This window comes from Protopterus annectens, chromosome 12.part0, assembly GCF_019279795.1.
Source record: "Protopterus annectens isolate FY-2018-M chromosome 12.part0, PAN1.0, whole genome shotgun sequence".
NCBI classification, from domain to species: domain Eukaryota; kingdom Metazoa; phylum Chordata; order Ceratodontiformes; family Protopteridae; genus Protopterus; species Protopterus annectens.
The window spans coordinates 1,439,633,349-1,439,652,511 of NC_056746.1; positions in this window are offsets into that span (position 1 = coordinate 1,439,633,349).

The window sequence follows — 19,163 nt, forward strand, 5'->3', positions numbered from 1 at the left end:
TACGGTAGGATGCCCCTGTGGCGAATTTGGCGATTTTGTTGTAGCAGGTCTCTAGCTTGTTTGGATCGCATTGCCTTAGGTTGGTATTTATTGGAGAGGCATAGAGTAGGGTGGAGATAAGGTGGGAATTTGCTATTGAAATATTTGCTGCATTGGTGAGAAGTTGCTTATTTCTGTATAACACTCCTAGCTTTTTGTGGACTTTTTTATGGTCATGGATATGTGAATGTCAAATTTTAGTTTATTGTCTATTTCCACTCATAGCAATTTGGTGTTAATGTAAGTATAAATACTTATTTTCTTAAGTAGAAGACGTCTATTACTCTTAATTATTGTCATTATTCATTCAGTGTCATTCAACACCTTTCCACCAAAGGTCACTGGTTTTAGGGGGGATTAAGAGGCTGGCCAGTTATTGTGCTTTGACCATTGGTAGGGTTGCCACATTTTCATATAGCCAGGATGGGATATATTCGGGACACACCAGATTTTTCAGGCCAACACATACCCACGGTCAGTACAGGGTTTAGAACTTTACTTATTTTCCTAGATGAGAGCTTATTCTTGTAGCAATTTAGTTGCTTATTCTGTTTCTTGTATGATTTACGTATTTTACATACAGAAATAACTGTTTTAGGCAACTGTTACATGAAATATGGTACATAGTTATTTCCTACAATCACTGGACATTTGCCATTGTATCATTCTTGGTCAGGACACACCTACCCAAACAGGGACTGTCCCTCACAAAGTGGGACAGGAGGTACCCTGCTTACGTCAGTGCCTTAATCACCCTATATCCAACTGCCAGTATGCGAATGTGTAAAGTATATATTCTCGATAATTCATGTAGGGAGCCATGCATCACGGTCAGGTGTTTAATCCCAGGTAGTAGGTTCTGCATGACCGGCTGGAGGCTGAACAGTCTCGTGAACCACTACTGCACATACAAGTTGTGTCCAGATGTCTACAGGACTGGACATCGTGTCATGATACCAAGTTTGATGTGTACAGAGGACACTTATCCCATGAGGGATATCCAAAAATTGAACAAGACAATAACCTTCGATCTTTTTGGATTTACAAAAACGTGATAGGGTATTACATGCAAGGGATACATAGTTTGCAATCCTGACACTGCCTAGGGTGAGACTGCCTACTAGATATGAGTAGTGGTCACTATGTGCAGATTTGGCTGCGCCAAGCTAGCAGCCCGAGTATGGCTGGATTTGATGGACGTTCTGGAATGGGGGGGGGGGTTGTGTGCTGTGGAGAGGATGATGGGTATTCAATTATGCATCTAGGTGTGTTGTAGTTGGATGGCTCAGTTCAGTCCAGACCATTATGTGGGTATGTGCCGGTGATGTTTCTGTACATATGTATCGCACATTTTAATATTCATATGTTTGTGGGATTGTTTTCTACAGTATGGCCTGTCAGGTTGTATTGCAGATGTGTATGTTTGTTCTTTGTGTTTCTTTCTGATTCACCCACTGCTGCCTCATACACCTCCAGTTCATCTATTTTGCATTCAACACAGTCTCCCCTTTGCAAATTATTACATCACCCGTCCCCCCCACATCTATATTCCACACACTCCATCCATCCCTTCTCTGGTTAATGGCCCATGGCATGGTCAAGGGAACACATTGCATACACTACATATCTCTGGTACCTGTATGTTTGTGAGGACTACCCTAGCATTTTTCACCTTCCACATGCTGTACATCACACACATAGGTACATGCAAATACTTATCTTTCATGACATGGTAGGTAGACCCGGGTAATACCCATTCATCTTTGGCCCATCCTGACAAGGATGCCTTGGACCACAAATGGGCAGATTTTGGGCGAATGCTCTAACCATTGGTAGGGTTGCCACCTTTTCATATGGCCAGGATGGGATATATTTGCGACACACATCAGATTTTACAGGCCAACACATACCCACGGTCAGTACAACGGATAGTACTTTTGTTTTATGCCTAAATGTAAGCTTATTGTTGTAGCAGTTTAGCTGCTTCTTCTGTTTCGTTTACTTGCTTATTCTATTTCTTGTAACATGTAGGTATGTTACATATGGAAATAACTATTGTATGTGGCTATTACATGAGATGTGGGACATAATTATGTCATACGGTCTCAGGATATTTTACATTTATAATGGTTTTGGTATGGACACAACTGCCCAGAGGGGGACTGTCCCTCACAATGTGGGACAGGTGATAACCCTGACCATTGGGCAAGACTTAGCTATTGGCGGCTCGCTAACACGATGCATTTTGCTCGATGCGTTTTGCTTCCACTTGGTAAAACTATCAACACTGCAATAGAATATGGGCATGGGGTTTTAAATGTCATTTGTTCGTGGGATGGGGACTCAATATTCAGCTATGTGCATTTGTGTTTACTTCTTATTTTTGTGTTCACAAAACTGCCTTGCATGCTTTGCATATGTTTCAGTATCCACGGACACTGACAGGTGTGATTACTATTGGAGGCAGGCTGTAATATTCAGCATTTTAGGTTGCACGTAAACAGCCCACATGTCCACGCCTCTGTGCGGTGCTTCAACACGCCCCATGCACTCGCAGATGTTTCCTATGCACGTGGATGTGGTGGCAGCGAGCCTTCATTAATATGCATATGGCGCTACTGTGCCATCTCTATGCCGCATGGTCAGCGCAAGCCTAACGCTGTTCTTGTGCCGAGCTTCATGAATCCTGGGGATGATCATTTAAAGCTTTCAGTAGCATTCAGAGGTCATTAATCAAATAGTGTAATAAATCAAAGAAAGACATGCAAAACATTATCCAAAGAAACATTAAACATTCACCTAAAGTTTTGATGGTGATATAGCATACAGAACATATTGATGATGCACATACAAGTCAAAATAAATAAAAGAGACAAAAAAGTCAATCAATAAATGAATAATGTTACTATTACAAATATATCTTGGTGCATAAGTGGTCTATTCATTAATAATCTTTTTAAATTATCATTCTCGTTTAAACCTGGCAGTAAGACAGCACTGAATTAACTTTGTTATTTATACACTTTTACATCAGGTTATTGTGTCTTTCGGCTTATCCCGTTAGGGGTCGCCACAGCGGAACTTCGGTCTGCTAATGTTTGGTAGTGGATTTTTACGTGCCGAGTTACCAGCCCTGATGCACAACCTTCAATGAAGGCATGCCCATTCACGCATGCCTGCACACAGAAGACACTCTAGCTGAGAATCGAAAGCGACAACGTCTTGCTGTGAGGCGACAATGCTACCACAGCACCACTACCACGGGTATACACTTTTACATCAGGTACCATCTTAAAATTACTCTCCTTGCAATCAAATGTTGCATTTTTGAGGACATATAAAATGAACTTCTTCAGATCATTGCAAATCATTTCATATTTGCAAATGAAAATAGCTGCGATTTTGTTTTATGGCATACTGATATTCATGGCTGCTTGCAGACCACAGTCTTGCAGCTGGGTACTTATTTTCCAGACAGTTCTTATGTGCTTCCAGTTGAAGAGTTATTTGGGTTTGAGTAAAGTAAGCCATAGGGAGTAAGTGGGTATTTAGTGACAGGGGGAGATTTAGGATTCAGGTTAGGGAATATGGTATGAGATTAAGGCTAAAGGACACAATGGAGTTTAATGATTATGGTTAGGGAATGACTGAGAAGTTTCGGCTTAGGGACTGATTGGACACTTCAGGCAGCAAGGTTTGTGATTAGATTTATTTATTTCATTTTTTATTTGTCTTTTGGCAACTGGGAAACACCAACTGAGACAATGGCCCATTTTTATCAGATGCCCGGGGAGAAAAGCTCCACAACAGCTTGAAAAACATTTAAACAATAGTTGATGAGTAATTACACACAAGGGGAGAAAAGCCTCATTACAGATTAAATATTTTACAATTAGCTTGGTAGAAAGGCTCCAGAAGAACATATAAAACATTTTACAATAGCTGATAAGTAATTATGTTCAAGAGGAGAAGAACCCCACAGCAGATAAAATTCTACAATAAAGTGGGGCGTACCTTATGTACAAGGGGCTAAGAGCCCCTACAACAGATTGAAATACATTTGAGAGCATTGCTATGAGAAATTTAAATCAAGAATACAACATGTACTGCAAGTAGCAAGACACTCTGCATAATTGGATAGTCTGCATTGAGTAAGGTAATACGTAGTTATTCAAAATACTGACTATATTTCTAATAATATATGGATATGAGTTTTTTGCTGCCAAAACAGACTAACAGAATGAGATGGGGAGGAGTAATATGCAAGAGGGAAAATTAAGGACATGGAGAGAGTTGATTAGCATTAGAGAGATGAGAATATTATAGAAGAACACCAGAGAGGAAATAAACTACAGTAAGTGTTGGATATTGTCTGAGCCAGACAGCAATCCAGAGAGCTATGTAGGAATTTATGTCTAGCTTGTCAACAATGCCTGAATGGAGTATTGTATCTAAAGCCTTAGCCAGGTCAAGATACATATTACACACTGTTTTACCCTTGTTCATAGTTAATATGATATAGTTTGCCAAAGAATAGTTCCCAACTGCTACTGGGTTTTCTGGGTTGCTTTTTACTTTAAAGGAGACAGGTTTGGGATCCAAATGGGGGGTGGGGGGGCAAAGTTCACCTATATTGGTGAGTACCAGCTCCAGTATGTTTGATCCTCTAGTTGCAGTGTTCACTATTTGTTCTAGGGAATTTGTTTTAATAAAGTCCAGGAAGCATTGTGCCTGTGAGTTTGAGTCAGTTTACGTTTCCTAGTCTGCAAAGGGGTAGTTAATGTCACCTATGAACAGGGTGCTTGATTCGATAGTTAGTGCCTCTAGTAGATTTAGGTAAGAGTTGTGAGAATCTAGGGGCACATACAGTGACCTGCAGGTAGCTATGATATGGTGAGAGACCTTATATATGATGACTTGCACGTAGATGAGCTCCATGTTATCATCCTGTTTAACTAGTCTGGGGTTATGTTTGTTGCTAATGTAGGTTTAGATACCTCCACCTTTGGTTTCAGTCTGTCCTGTTATTGATATAAATGTGTGGAAGGCACTGTAGCCTTGCACTGCTGGAATTCTTTTTATTTTTTTAAACCAAGTCTCAGTCCATGCACAGATGTCTACATTCTCCAGAGAGAGTAGGGCTTGAAGGGTATGGATTTTTTTGTTTAGGCTTCTAGCATTGAGCAGTAACACCGTAAGTTTGCTTGGACACTTTTTCACTATATTGGTAGCTCTTTCTTTTTGGCATTGTCTAAAGAAGACTCTAAAGGGGTGGATAAAGTTTTACCAATACTCATAAGCCAAGGCATTACAGGTGCAGACCATCACTGGCAAAACAATGTGGTCTTTTAATCATGTCCTCCTATGCTGACAAATATTGGATTCCCCTTAAGTGACACCAGAAACTAAGCCAATTATTAAAATCATCCATCTTCTGTTCATACTGTGGCATCATCCTTAATGAAAGAAGAATGCTTCTCAATGAAAGGCACATGCCTGTCTGTCACACATATCCCAAGTGATCCATTATATCTCTTTTTGTCTAGTCCAGTGAGGTATGCCTCAGGTCATTTACACCCACAAGGACTATGACAGAATAATATTGCTACCTGATGTGCAGTGACTTGAGTGCATGCATGATACTGCGGATCCTGGCATTAGGTAAGCAACTAACCATTACCATCTCCTCATCTAACCTGGTGATTGGAGCATCCATGTGTATCAAACAATGGAGTATCCAATGGCAAGGGTATGAGGTACAGTATATGCTTGCCTGATAGGCTTTACTTTTCAGGGATCCAATGGGTATAGGCTTATGTGAGATGTCTGGTGTTGCTTTTGGTGTGTGTTTTAGTTACTGCTGTGGATCAGTGTTGCTGTTAGGTGGCTTTGGAGGTCCTTGAGATTTGTGTATGAGGAGTGGTTTGTGCAAGGGATGTGGATATTCTTGACGACCTCACTTCTATGCAAAATCTTTGCTTCCAAGGAAGTATTATATCTCTTGCACAATGTGTTATTTTCTTTAATGATTACCCAGATGTCTAAGAATGAGACAATTGCTACATTGCCTTAGAATGCCCGGATCTTCCAAGCTGGCTACAATGACATTTGGAAATTATGTATCAATGTTGTTCAGTCCTGTAACAGGGTGGACTACTTAGTATTAACGAGTGGGTTTTAACAAGGGTCTGCTAGGGTTTCTTCTAGGGTTAAGGGCAAGGTGTTTTAAGGTATTAGGATATGGCAGTGCTATTTGAAGCACACGATAGCTGCTGCAAGCTTAATTCCCTGCAATGCCACTCTGTTTAAAAGTATTTGGACCTAATCCTAACTTTCTAAGGAAACTTAACTGTCTAGGCACTTGCTACAATACAGGGCACTACTAACCACTGCTATGTGGTGGGCAGCTCTGTGAAAACTCTCCTGATTTATAGCAGATAAAAAAACCTTGAAGACTGACTCCTACAACTTCTGGCTAATACATGATACACTTTCAGCTCCCTGGAGTTTTTCCCAGCTCAGAGAGACCAGATAAACATCTTCTGCCACATTTCTTACTGTAAATGTACAGCAAAAGAAACTCTCAAGTGCAGATAAAATGGGTCTACTTTATTATATCAAAACTGTGTTATGTCGAATGCGAGTTCATTGACATGTAATCAGCAAACCGTGAATCCAGCGAAAGCACAAAACCGCACAAATCGAAATGTCGAAGTGTTTTGGTTTGCCCGTCTGAACTACAGATCCATAAAGTAAGTGTGCGATAGTTACAGACATTAGGGTTAGGATTTGGGTGCAGGTTAAGGTAAGTGCATAGATAGGTAATGTAAGATGGGTAATGTATTTAACATTTAGTGTAGGGTTTGAGGTAGGGGTTTGGTTAGTGTATGTGTGTGGTTTATTTATTTTGTTTGGGTATAGCTCCGTAGGGTAAGTGTGTGGTAGTTATGGACCTTAGAGTTAGGGAGGGGTTAAGGATAGACATAGATAGTGGTGTATGTGGAGTTTAGTGTAGGGTTAGAAGTAGGGTTTTGGTTGGTGTATGTTTGTGGTTTATTTATTTTGTTTGGGTGGGTAGTATGTTTCGGGCGGTAGGGTTGGCCAAGTATGACAATTCGGTATTTTGAGTTTCGCGGTTTCGTGTATTCGATTATTTTGCAGTTCAGTGTATATGTGTCGATGGAGTGATGTTCAACGTAACGTGTTTTCGTTTAAATAAAGTAGACCCGATAAAACAAGATACGAGTACCAAAAACTAAGTTGTTGGCTAATTTTCCCTTGTGCAATGTTATCTGGAGACAAACAGAACCAGAAAAGCCAACAGAGAAATGAAGATTTTTACCACAAAATTAAATGCATGCTTTTTAAAAAACTCTCAAAAACAGTAGCGGGCACTGTATAAAGTAACTACAAGTACAGGAAATCAATAAAATATTATTATCTTAGCCTGGATGGTTCTGGATACAGTTGAAACACTTGAAAAGCATTACTGAGCATTGTGTAAGTGAGCAGAGAGCTTTGCTAACTTGCTTGAATTATAGCAGACCTTCATTGATAGATGCATTCTTATGAATGTTATTAACAACAAATATAGAGCCAATATTAACAGCTTAATTATTATAGTATACTTTTCATATATTATATCTCTTAATACTTTATGTAAACATAAAGAAGCTAAATGAACTTCTGGATTCTTTAAATGCATAACTCCTTCTTTTACCTTATTATATGCAACTCCCCTTTCAACTGGGTTCAGTCTTGAACTCCAAAAGAAACATAAAAACATAACCAAAATTTATTTTTCTAATTTACCTAGTCATGCCATTACCTAACCTCAATAGCCTAATTTACCGAATGCATAACTAATTAATAAACACACTGTTTTAAAAAACTGCTTTTTTAATTAAATTAAAATTCTTCCATAATTTAACAGCCTCCTTTATTTCTTTTAAACAATCTTTCCACTGATTTTTCATTCTTCATAACTTCCAGATATTATTCCTGAATTTATTTTTATTTGCTATGAAAATATATCTGACTTTTTAAACTATCTATCCAAAACCTTTACTTTTGGCAGAATGTGTTTTTAAACCTACCCACTTTAAACAATTTTCTGCTTTTTTAATTACCTCAATCATCCAATTAATTTTTTTCCAATAAATATCGCATCTACATAAACTATAATTAATGGTACTTGAATTGTTCTGCGTAGATATATATATATATATATATATATATATATATATATATATATATATATATATTTATATATATATATCTAGGGTCTATATTAGTAGTTCGAATGCACAATTGTCCGAACACTGAAACATGGTCTATATTAGTAGTTCGAATGCACAATTGTCCAAACGCTGAAACATAGAACTGGGAAGTTCGAAGTGTCAAAATAGCAAAGCCGCGGAACACCACATTTTTTTTTCCCAGGGAAAAAATTTGGTGGGCCATTTCCGCGGCTTTGCTATTTCCTCCAATGTGGTGCGATCTCGGAGTTGGTATATTTAAGTAGGGAGTGTGTGAGGGGCACAACCCCCCACATTGTGGGGTGTAGTGGTCAAAGTCCCTCACATTAGGAACAGTTTGACGTGTATGTGTGTTTTTTGGTTTTGTACTGGAATAGCGATTTTTTTTTTTCCCTGGGGAAAAAAAATCACTGTTCTGAGTGCTCGAAGTTATTACATTTCAAACTTCTGGGTTTGATATTTAAGTAGTCGAACTTATTACAGTTCGACTATGTGATATAGACCCATATATATATATATATATATATATATATATATATATATATATATATATATATAGAGAGAGAGAGAGATGTGTGTGTGTGTGTGTGTGTGTGTGTGTGTGTGTGTGTGTGTGTGTGTGTGTGTGTGTGTGTGTGTGTGTGTGTGTGTGTGTGTGTCTGTGTATATATCTATATATCTATATATATAAATTTTGAATGTAGGTTCTGGGAACATGGGAGTGTCGAATGACAGATGGCCAATTCCCATGTTGCCGAATATTAAATGATCAATTGTTGATATCAGTAAATGCCACTGTGCATTCACTGATATGAACGTGATGTAATGAATAAAGATAGCGGTACAGTGCGGATTGAGACATTCATCCCTTTTCTCACTGTAATGTGATCCTGGAGTTGAAATATAAAGTTAGCAGGGCGTGTGGGGGGCTTTCCCCCTGCAAAAATGTGATGTGAAGTGTAGGAGTGACATTTACCTGAGCTGCTATATGGATATTACGTTTGATATCCGGCAAAAATGTCGAATCTGCTGAATTTGTTCATTAGATTCAACATTTTCACCTAATTAATATGCAGGGATTCGACCTTACCTTTTGATGTTCTGAACGTTATATTTTTCAATTTTCGATAGTTTGATAGTAATCATATATATATATATATATATATATATATATATATATATATATATATATAGATAGATATAGATAGATATAGATATAGATATATAGATATAGATATAGATATATAAGTCCCCTACACATGGATGACATTTCAGAATGTCGAAGACCATATGGCTGAGACCAAATGATCAACCTTCGAAATGTCGACCATGGGGATTTCCATCTTCTGCACTGTAGTGCGATCATGGAGTTGGTATATTTAAGTTATGGATGGTGCAGAGGGGTGTAGCTGTCATTGTGAAGGTAAGTTGTGTGTTTTTTTTTATTATTACATGGTCAACATTTCAAATGTCAATCATATGGTCTCAGGCATATGGTCTTTGACATTCTGAAATGTCGACCATGTGTAGGTGACCCATATATATATATATATATATATATATATATATATATATATATATATATATTGATATGTCTTGCTTCTTCCATTCCTTTGTTAACCAAATTCATCACTGCATTTGCATTCATAACTAAAGCATAAATGACACTACTCAAGGAGAAACTTTGTCTTACCCCTCATTTAATTTTTTTCTACTACCCATCCATTTACCAAAACATTAGTCATGATATTATCATACATACTTTTAATTAATGTTACTATTTGCTTATCTATATTATATCCTTCCAATAAGTCCCATAATTGCTCTCTCACATTATATTATCATTTGCTTTTTCTATATCAGTACCTAAGATTCTTACTTCCGTTCCCTCTTCTTTAATAGACTATAGTATTTATTTTATTAACATCAACATTTTACTTACTTTTTACCTGCTATTCCATACATTCCTCTTCTCCATTTGTTTTTCATTTTTTTCTTTTTTCATTTCTATTTATTTCATTAATATTGTAAAATCTGTATTCATTAATGAAACTAGTAGCTAGTGATCTAGACTTTCTTTTTCTCTTATTTTCCAGATTAACCTTATTATTCCCTCACATATTTCATCTCCTTAAATCCCCTTTCCTTCCATTCAATATTTTTGTCAGTATTTTAACTTTCTTCTCTTTTTTTAAATTTATCATCTAATCCATGAATACCTGTGACAAATTTTCATTCACTAATTTCAAAAATTTTTACTTCTCTTGTCAAACTTTTCTTCTTCTGAAATATTTCATATTCCCACTATATCTTATTTTTTTCTATTTTATCCATATTTTAACAAGAAAATTCACAATATCTTTATCAAATCTCATTTTGCTCATGAATTTACTTTCCTTCCTATCTTTCAATTTCTCCATGATTAAATTACTTTTCTTAACTTTTTCCAAGAAATAGACACTTCCTCACTCTTATGTTGTACTCGATACTGCTGCCTTTATAATAACTTAAATATTATTTTCCTATTCCAAGCAGATAATTCTCTTTACTCATATATTCTTCTGTTTCCATTAAACTCCATATTTTTTGTTTTATTTCCTTATATTTTCTTCATTACCTTTAAAAAGACTTTGGGCAGGATTCACAAAGCCTCCGTGTAAGAGTTACAAGGCTTACACAGAGGCTGCAGTTAAACGGTGTGACGTCAGCATGCCATGCATATTCATGAGGGCATGCTGACTCACACCCAAGGCTAACATGGTCCGTGTAAGAAAGTAGGGGGCCTGTCCGTAGGGCGAGCCCTGCAAATGGACACCCCCCCAGAAGAGTAACAGTCCCGAAAGTAAACCCCCACGACAGAGTCCGCGTAAATGTCAATAAACACAACACAACACATGCCCCCACAGACTATAAACATAAAATGTAAAAATTAACATGTTATTTTTTTTTTATAAGTTTTAAAGATGTTTGCCTGTGAGTGCGCTCGTTTGTGCGGGCGTGCCCGTCGCTTAGCCACAGTTAGCAGTCAGTGGAAAAGCATATAAGATCTAAATATGCAAAGTAAACAAAGAAGCAATAGCGTAGCGGTAGAGATGTTGGCTGAAGAGGAGACAGTCATGGTTTGAGCCCCCACAACATCAATTTTTATTTTTAGTGAAATATGCACGAAACAATTCCCTGACATATATGTGCATGTATAAAATTATTTTTATGTAAAATGTAATGAAATGGGCCATGTATTATGAAGAAATGTGTGATAAAAAAAAAAATGTCAGAAGTGCCTATAGCTGAGCTACACTCTAACAAGCTGAGTATATCTGCCGGTAGGTGAGCAGTGGTTTAACAGGTGTAAAATGAGTGCCCATAGGTGAGCAGTGGTTTAACAGGTGTAAAATGAGTGCCCATAGGTGAGCAGTGGTTTAACAGGTGTAAAATGAGTGCCCGGGGTTGAGCAGAGTTCTAACACACTGAAATTGTGTGCCCGTAGCTGAGCTGAGCGTAATATGCGTGCTGACAGCCAAACGACACGTAAACCAGCGTGACCCGTTTGGCGGAGCTGCGCACCACACCAACAAGCTAACCAACGGGCAATGTTGAGCAAGCTGTATCAAAACTGCCTTTACACAGACACACCTCATAGCCTGTGTAGACAGTCATAAAATATAAAAAGCAATGGTCAGGCTCGAACTTAGGATAACATGTACCATAGTCAAAGTACTGAACCACTAAGCCATGACAGTTGCTCTTAGAAATGCAGTAATAGCATATATATAGGAATGAATGGAAAGAGAAGCATGACAAAGCAGGTTTTGTGAAGCTGATACATTTCCAAAATGGCCAATCACAGATAAGTGCGGGAAAAATGGCATATATAAGCCCCATAGGCAGGAATACACAGCATAACTGATTGTGGAACCGATTTGCAGTCAGGATGGCAGGTGTAGGAGAGGGTAGTTGCTTCTGAGCACAGAGGTGGGGCATTGAGGAGTCCAAATATATGGTTTGGCTCCTCGTCCACGATCATGAGGCCCAACTCATGCAGGGCCAGGTCCTGTGGGGAGCATACAAGGCTGAGGCATGGGACCTGTTGGTACATGATCTCACCAGTGCCACAGGAATACCAAGGACTGGTGAACAGGTCCGTCACCACCAAGTGGACCTGAAGTGATGGAAGCAGGACCAACTGAACCGTTGGATCCAGGAGGCCCGGCAAATGCCCAACGCCCCACTACTGAGTAAGTTACATGTAATTATTTATGTAGAAAGTTAACCTAGCTGATATTATGGAGATGTGTATTCCAATATTACTTCATTTATATTGCAGCTGCAGGTGTCCATTCCGCGAATCGTCGAGCCTATGCTGATAGGCTTGTGCGGTTGCGCCACCTGGCAGGTTAGTAATTCTCTCACTGTAACTGTTAAAAAAGTATGACAGCTTGCAAAAGAGTGCAGTGTAGTCACCTATTAATATAAAGTGCAAGTAAACAGTGTAAGAGAGATTCTGCTAGTACTGTGTGATTACATAAGTGTGATGCAGCCTGTAATCCAAAAATAAAAGTGAAACAAGTCTGAAATAAAGATGTTCCACCTGTAATATAATAGTACATAACCTACAGCAGGCTGAAAATTACAGCTACACAAGCTGAGTAAAACACATGTGTGAAATACATCCCTGTTTAAATTCTGAAACATAACACAAGTGAGACTGTTGGAAATGATTGTTATAACCAAGTAAAACATGTCAATAAAGCCTAGAATTAAGTACCATCCTGAATTGTAAAAATAAAACAAGTAAGAGTGTGAGAAAGAGGTATGAATCCACCAATAAAGTTGTAATAACTCCTGAATAAAGTATACTGCAGTCAGTACAGAATGAAATGAATGTGACAGGCACAACCAAACAGTGAAATGTGTGGAATAAAGTACTGAAGCTGGAATGTGTGTCCCACAATTTGGGTATGTTGCTGTCAGTTTGCAATACGTAGATAGTATGGTTGTATGAAATACCAAACATCCACAGTTGTCTAGAGCCATATAAAGCAAATGTAGCAGGATGCTGTAGCTGAACAGAGCCAGATATGAATGTGTATGAATAAAAATGAAATGTATATTGATGTAGCAGTAACATTCCTATCACCAACATGCATACGTTTACACATAGGAAACTGTAGTCAGACCTGTAGTGTGTATATATCTGCAGCTAGTAGAAATGTACAGCATATGTATAGGTATTTGAAGTTGTTAATGAAATATTTATTCACCCTACCCTATAACCACAAATAATCCATTCCACATGAAATGGGTATGTGTATTCACAATTAACTCCCCTGGACATTTTTCCTGTTGGTTCATACATATTTGCATGTACGTTGATGCATGTGCCCTGTTCATACATCCAAACCTGATGGCCTGTTGCCATCAATCAACCCTGCATGTTGTTGGATTGTGTATTGTTGTTCAAATTATGCATGTGTTATGCTTGCTGTTCAATGGCTTGAATTTATGGGTGTTTGGTTAATGGGAATACTAATGCATGCTGTTACAACTAATTGTGAATGGTATTGCATGTTACTAACCCAAACTGTCATTAAATAATGCAAAACATAGGATGACAGGGAAGGCGGATTCCAGCGGACCCACCTCTCCCACCTCAGCTGGCGAGTGCACTTGGCAGTAGTGCCCAGGCTGGACCCTCCTCTGGTGGCCCTGTGCCACCTGCAGGTGGAAGCACTGCAGGGGATGGGGCTCGTCCCCCCTCTGCAAGCGTGGCCGGAGGAGAACATCCACTCACCCTCCATTGTGTCCGGACTGTGGTGCGTAGGGAGATCAGGCACGCTGTGCTTGGGCCCCTACGCCAGCTTGAGGCACGGGTGGCACAACTCATGGGCGTGCCTGCTGCCCATCCTACACAGCCCCCAACACAGCCCCATCCTGGGCAGTGAAGGCACAGTGGCAACTGCCCATGGGTGGGGATCTCAGTTCCACTGTTGCCATCTGTGGGCTCATGGGCTCGAGATATCCAAACATCCGTCCCTGTCAATTGTGTAACCCCCCCACATGTGTCATACACCACCCCTGTATGCGTCTTGTTTGTCTTGTCTGTTAACCTCCCCTACCTACCTCCCCAACTATACTGACTTCCTGTACCTGACATACCACTCTCACCTGAAAAAAAAAAAGGGCACTCTGTACCCACAAAAAAATTATGCCCCATACATAGCTGCCCATTTTGCACACATGTCTGCTGGACATGTAAACTGGCAATTACAATTGGCTGTACGACAAATACTGTTGTCCTCACACCTCTCTCAGGGGTGGAAGGTTTCAAATTTCACACTAAATTACAAACATATGCACAGCTGTTGCTGACGAAGAAATGGGCAGCTATGGGCCTTTCCTACATCCCTCCTGCAAAACCCGAGCTTGTTTTCCTACTGTCCTACCCTCTTTGTGCCCCCTTTTTCACCACTTTCCTATCTCCCCATTTTCTTTTCTTTAAAAGAAAATAGCGCAGGTGTGCGCGAGAGTAAGCACGTTTAAGCAGTAGTAAGCGGGAGTGCGCTGCTGTGCGCTTAGCTAAGCGTGTGTGCGCGAAGCTAAGCGGCAGTGTGCATGCGTGACCTCCTCACAAACCAGCGCTAAGCCGCTTACAACTGCTTAAAAGTGCCTTAGTCACTCTGAATGACAAGGCCTGTAGTTTTCTCAGCAGCAAAATAAAACACCTCTGTCAGTCTCGAACCCAGGACCTTGGAAACACTAGTCTGCATGACATACCACTAAGCCATGACTGCTATACAAGAACATTGTGCTGAAAGAAATATATCATAAAATAGTAGGAATTAATGTAAAGGGACTATAGCAAGTCTAGTACACAAAGCATGTCATGTATATTTACTGTCAAATCTAGTGGATTTGTAAAATAGTACCGTGTGATGAGAAACAGCCATGCTAGTTGGTAGCTAGTAGGTAATAATGTCACAGTAGCATCTGGCAAGCCACACACATACTCAGAGCAGGATAAACACTGCCATAGTTGAATAGTTAAGAGCCCAGACATAGCAACTGTGACTGAGTTACAGGGATGTCCCTGATGTGAAAACAAATGTCAACTGTGCCCCACTGACACCCTGTGAAATGTACTAACAGTAGGCAGAAAGGTGTTACTACACATGCAATGGTAACTATGAATTAATGAAAGTATGCACCACTTGCACATCACAAATGGTGTAGTAATACATATGCTCCAAATAACCCACAGTCGCAACTGCAGAATATCAGAATATTTAATTGGAGTATCCCACTGATATGTACCATTCCATGAGGCTGATAAAAGATGCACCTGAGGTATCTGAGGCCTGCTCAGCAGCATGATCAAATAACCTTGTAAGTGTCAAGGCCCATACCATGGCCAGACCACACTGCATGCAGTAACACCCTACCACAACAAACACATAGGGAATTGCTGCCCAAACAGATATAGCAAGCATTACAAGTTGTGAATGTAAATGGAAAATAGGAAAGCCATAGCAACACATTACAGGAAAGACACCTAGCAGGCATACAAGGGTGAATGTAAGGGCAAATATTGAAGCCATAGCAACAGATTGCAAGAGCCACTGCTATATACCAGTTACACCACAATTCCCACAGGAAAGCACACACACCCATATACACAGTATTACTAGTCAGGTGTCAGTTTACATACACACGGAGAAGAGGACACTGGAGGAAGGAATACTCAGCTTACAGAACAACATGCATTGCAGTGTCTACAACACAGCCTGAAATATGAGAGACATACCAACCCTTACACTCACAGACCAGTGTCCACAGCAAACCAGCATGGTCCCCACCCTGATAATCTGAAAGGGCTACACCTACCTAACAGACCTTTTTATAGCACTGTCCTGAAATCACAGTGAGAACTGCAATCACTACACAACAGGCTGCATGCAATTAGTAAATGCTGGCTAACAATTGGTGCAGAGGCCATCACATGGACATGTGCAGATACCTACAAAAGCATCCTGTTCTCCCAGTCCACACATGCAATACTTTCATTGCACCCTCTGGAGGTAGAGACAGAGAGAGAGAGAAAGAGAAAGAGAAAGAGAAAGAGAAAGAGAAAGAAATAAAAAAATAAAAAAAAACAGTAACAACAAAACAAACAAGTTGACAGCAGGCCAAGTAACTGCAAGCCTACGCAAACAGCTGCAACAAACACAGGTAATGTAAAGTACTAATATAATAGTCTACATACTGTGAACCCTCCAGATGTGTTATTGGACTGTATCTATGTATATTAAGATGTGCATAGGGCCGGGGACATACTGCAACTGTCACTGAAGGCTCTACATACATATGTATGTGAAGGTAGCTATGTGCACATAGCAATTTAGGTTGTAGTGCAATGTACAAGTAGGTTGTACAGTAATGGATGTTCATCAGTACGTTACTGTGTGTATACATATGTGGAACTAAAAAGGAGTATATATATATATATATATATATATATATATATAGATATATATCATGTGTATACATATGTATATCAAGATATGTATGTATATATATATATATATATATATATATATATAATATGCATATATGTATACATAGATAGAGAGGGATGTAGAAATACATAGACATATATAGTTTCACAGTGTCATATTTTAGTACTAGGCTATCTGCAGACAGTGTACAGAATAGATTTAGAAAACTGTGCCTCTGTATAGTAGTGACACAGTGAAGACCCCTTACATAATAGCATTAGTTTACTGTGCCTCTGTCTAGTAGTGACACAGAGATGACCCCTGGTGTAAAGCTATGATCTCCCATCCACTCATCAAGAATTCACATGAAGAGAGTCAGTGAGGGTCTCTGCCTAACATGAACTGGGATCCTGTTCCAGAGTATGGGAAGCCTCTGAGTTATGGATCTGTCCCTACAGCATGTCCTATTCATATTTGTGCTGAGGTTTAAATCTGTAGCTCTTGTGGTTCTGATGGATTTGGATTTTACGAGGTGGAACATGTCCATCAATTGCTGATTGGACATGGCCTTGTACGTCAGGCACAGATCACCTCTAAGCAGGCGGTATGCTATGGAATAGAGCTGGAGTTTCTTTAGTCTGGCAGCAGATGACATTTGTTGGAGACCCTTGATCCTCCTGGTGAGGTACTTATGGGTTCTCACTAGCTGTTGCAAGTGCCAGGTGAGGTACATACCAAATGGGGCATAGTACACATTCATGGGCCTGATAAGGGAGGAGTATAGGGGTACAATGACCTCCTTTGATCTGGATGTGAATCCCTTCATGATAAGGTGGGCAAGGTAGGAAGTCTATCCAACCACTTTGGCAACGTGGGTGTCAAACGAGAGGTCAGTATCGATTTGTGTCCCCAGGTCTCTGATTACTTTGTCTGTACTCAGTGGGTTACTGTCTATGTGATAATATGTGGGTACTTTGTCTTTCCCAAAGGGTATGACTTACATTATTTGGCATGCAGTTTAAGGCCATGACTCCGGCACCAGTTGTCCATTTCAGTGAGGCCTTTCTGTAGGATGTATGTGTCAGCTGGTGTATCGACTATGGCGCCTAGTATGCAGTCATCTTTGAACATTGTCAGCCACTACCCTCCCATGTTTGCTTCCACATCTGAGAAATAAATGCCAAACATGAGGGGTCCCAGGACAGAGCCCTGTGGGACACCACTTGTGACTGGCTCTGAGTCTGACATGGCACCAGTGATTATGACTTTAGGGTTTCTATCCGTTAGTCGGTTTGCAACCCATCTTGTGACATATGGATTTACATTTAAGCTGTTGAGCATGTCTATGATGCCAGAGTGGGGTATTGTGTGAAAGCTTTAGCCAAGTCCAGGTAGGCTATATGGACTGCTGTGCCTCGCCAATGGCTCTAGTGACTGTTTTGAAAAGGTCAACCAGGTTCAAAAGACAGGATCTGCCCTTTACAAAGCTGACCTGGGTGGGATCAAGTGTCTGTAAGTCCCCAATGTCTCTGTGTATGAGTTCCATAATGATTCTTTCCATAGCGTTGCAGACCAGGCTGGTTAAGCTTATGGGGCGGTAGTTACCAGGGTCTGTAGAGGTGCCTCCTTTGTGGAGTGGGACTACTGTTGCTGTATGCCAGTGTCCAGGTACATATGCTGTAGTAAGGCTATGGTTAAATAGCATTTTATGTGCGGGTTTAGCTCCTCTTGGAGTTCATGTAGCACGCAATCCGGGATACCGTCGGGTCCCATTGATGCTGTGTTTATAGCTTTGCTGAGGGCGGTTCTCAGCTGGCCATCTGAGATGACAGGGAGGGTACATTCAGCTGGGATAAGTAATTCCTCTTTTGGGGGTGAGGGAGGGGAGAAATCTGCACTGAACCTGTCTGCCAGAATGTTGGCAATATCTGTGTGTTCAGTGTAGTTTTTGTCACTGTGAACTAACTCTGAACATATCTGAGGGTTTACGCCCATGTGTCTAACATAGCAGAAGAAGGCCTTGTGGTTATCTGTAGTGTCCATAGCGATTTTCCTCTCAATGTTGGCCTTGCATGTTTGTATGAGAGAATGTAGCTTTCTACTAGTGATGATCAGAGATGCCTTATCTTTATGGAATTCTGCTCAGTCATGCAGTAGCTACCATCTTTTTGTTATACAATTTGTTCCGGCTGGGGTCCACCAGACAGGGCGCCTGCCCTTGGTGGAGAGGGTCTTGGTTTTATTTGGGATTGCATGATCCATGCATTCTTGGAGATGTCATTAGAAAGCATATGTGAAGGAGTCTGCATTGTGGGATGTGGTTTCCACTGGCCCAGTGGGCTTAAAGGATACCAACTCAAAAATTTTAAGGAAG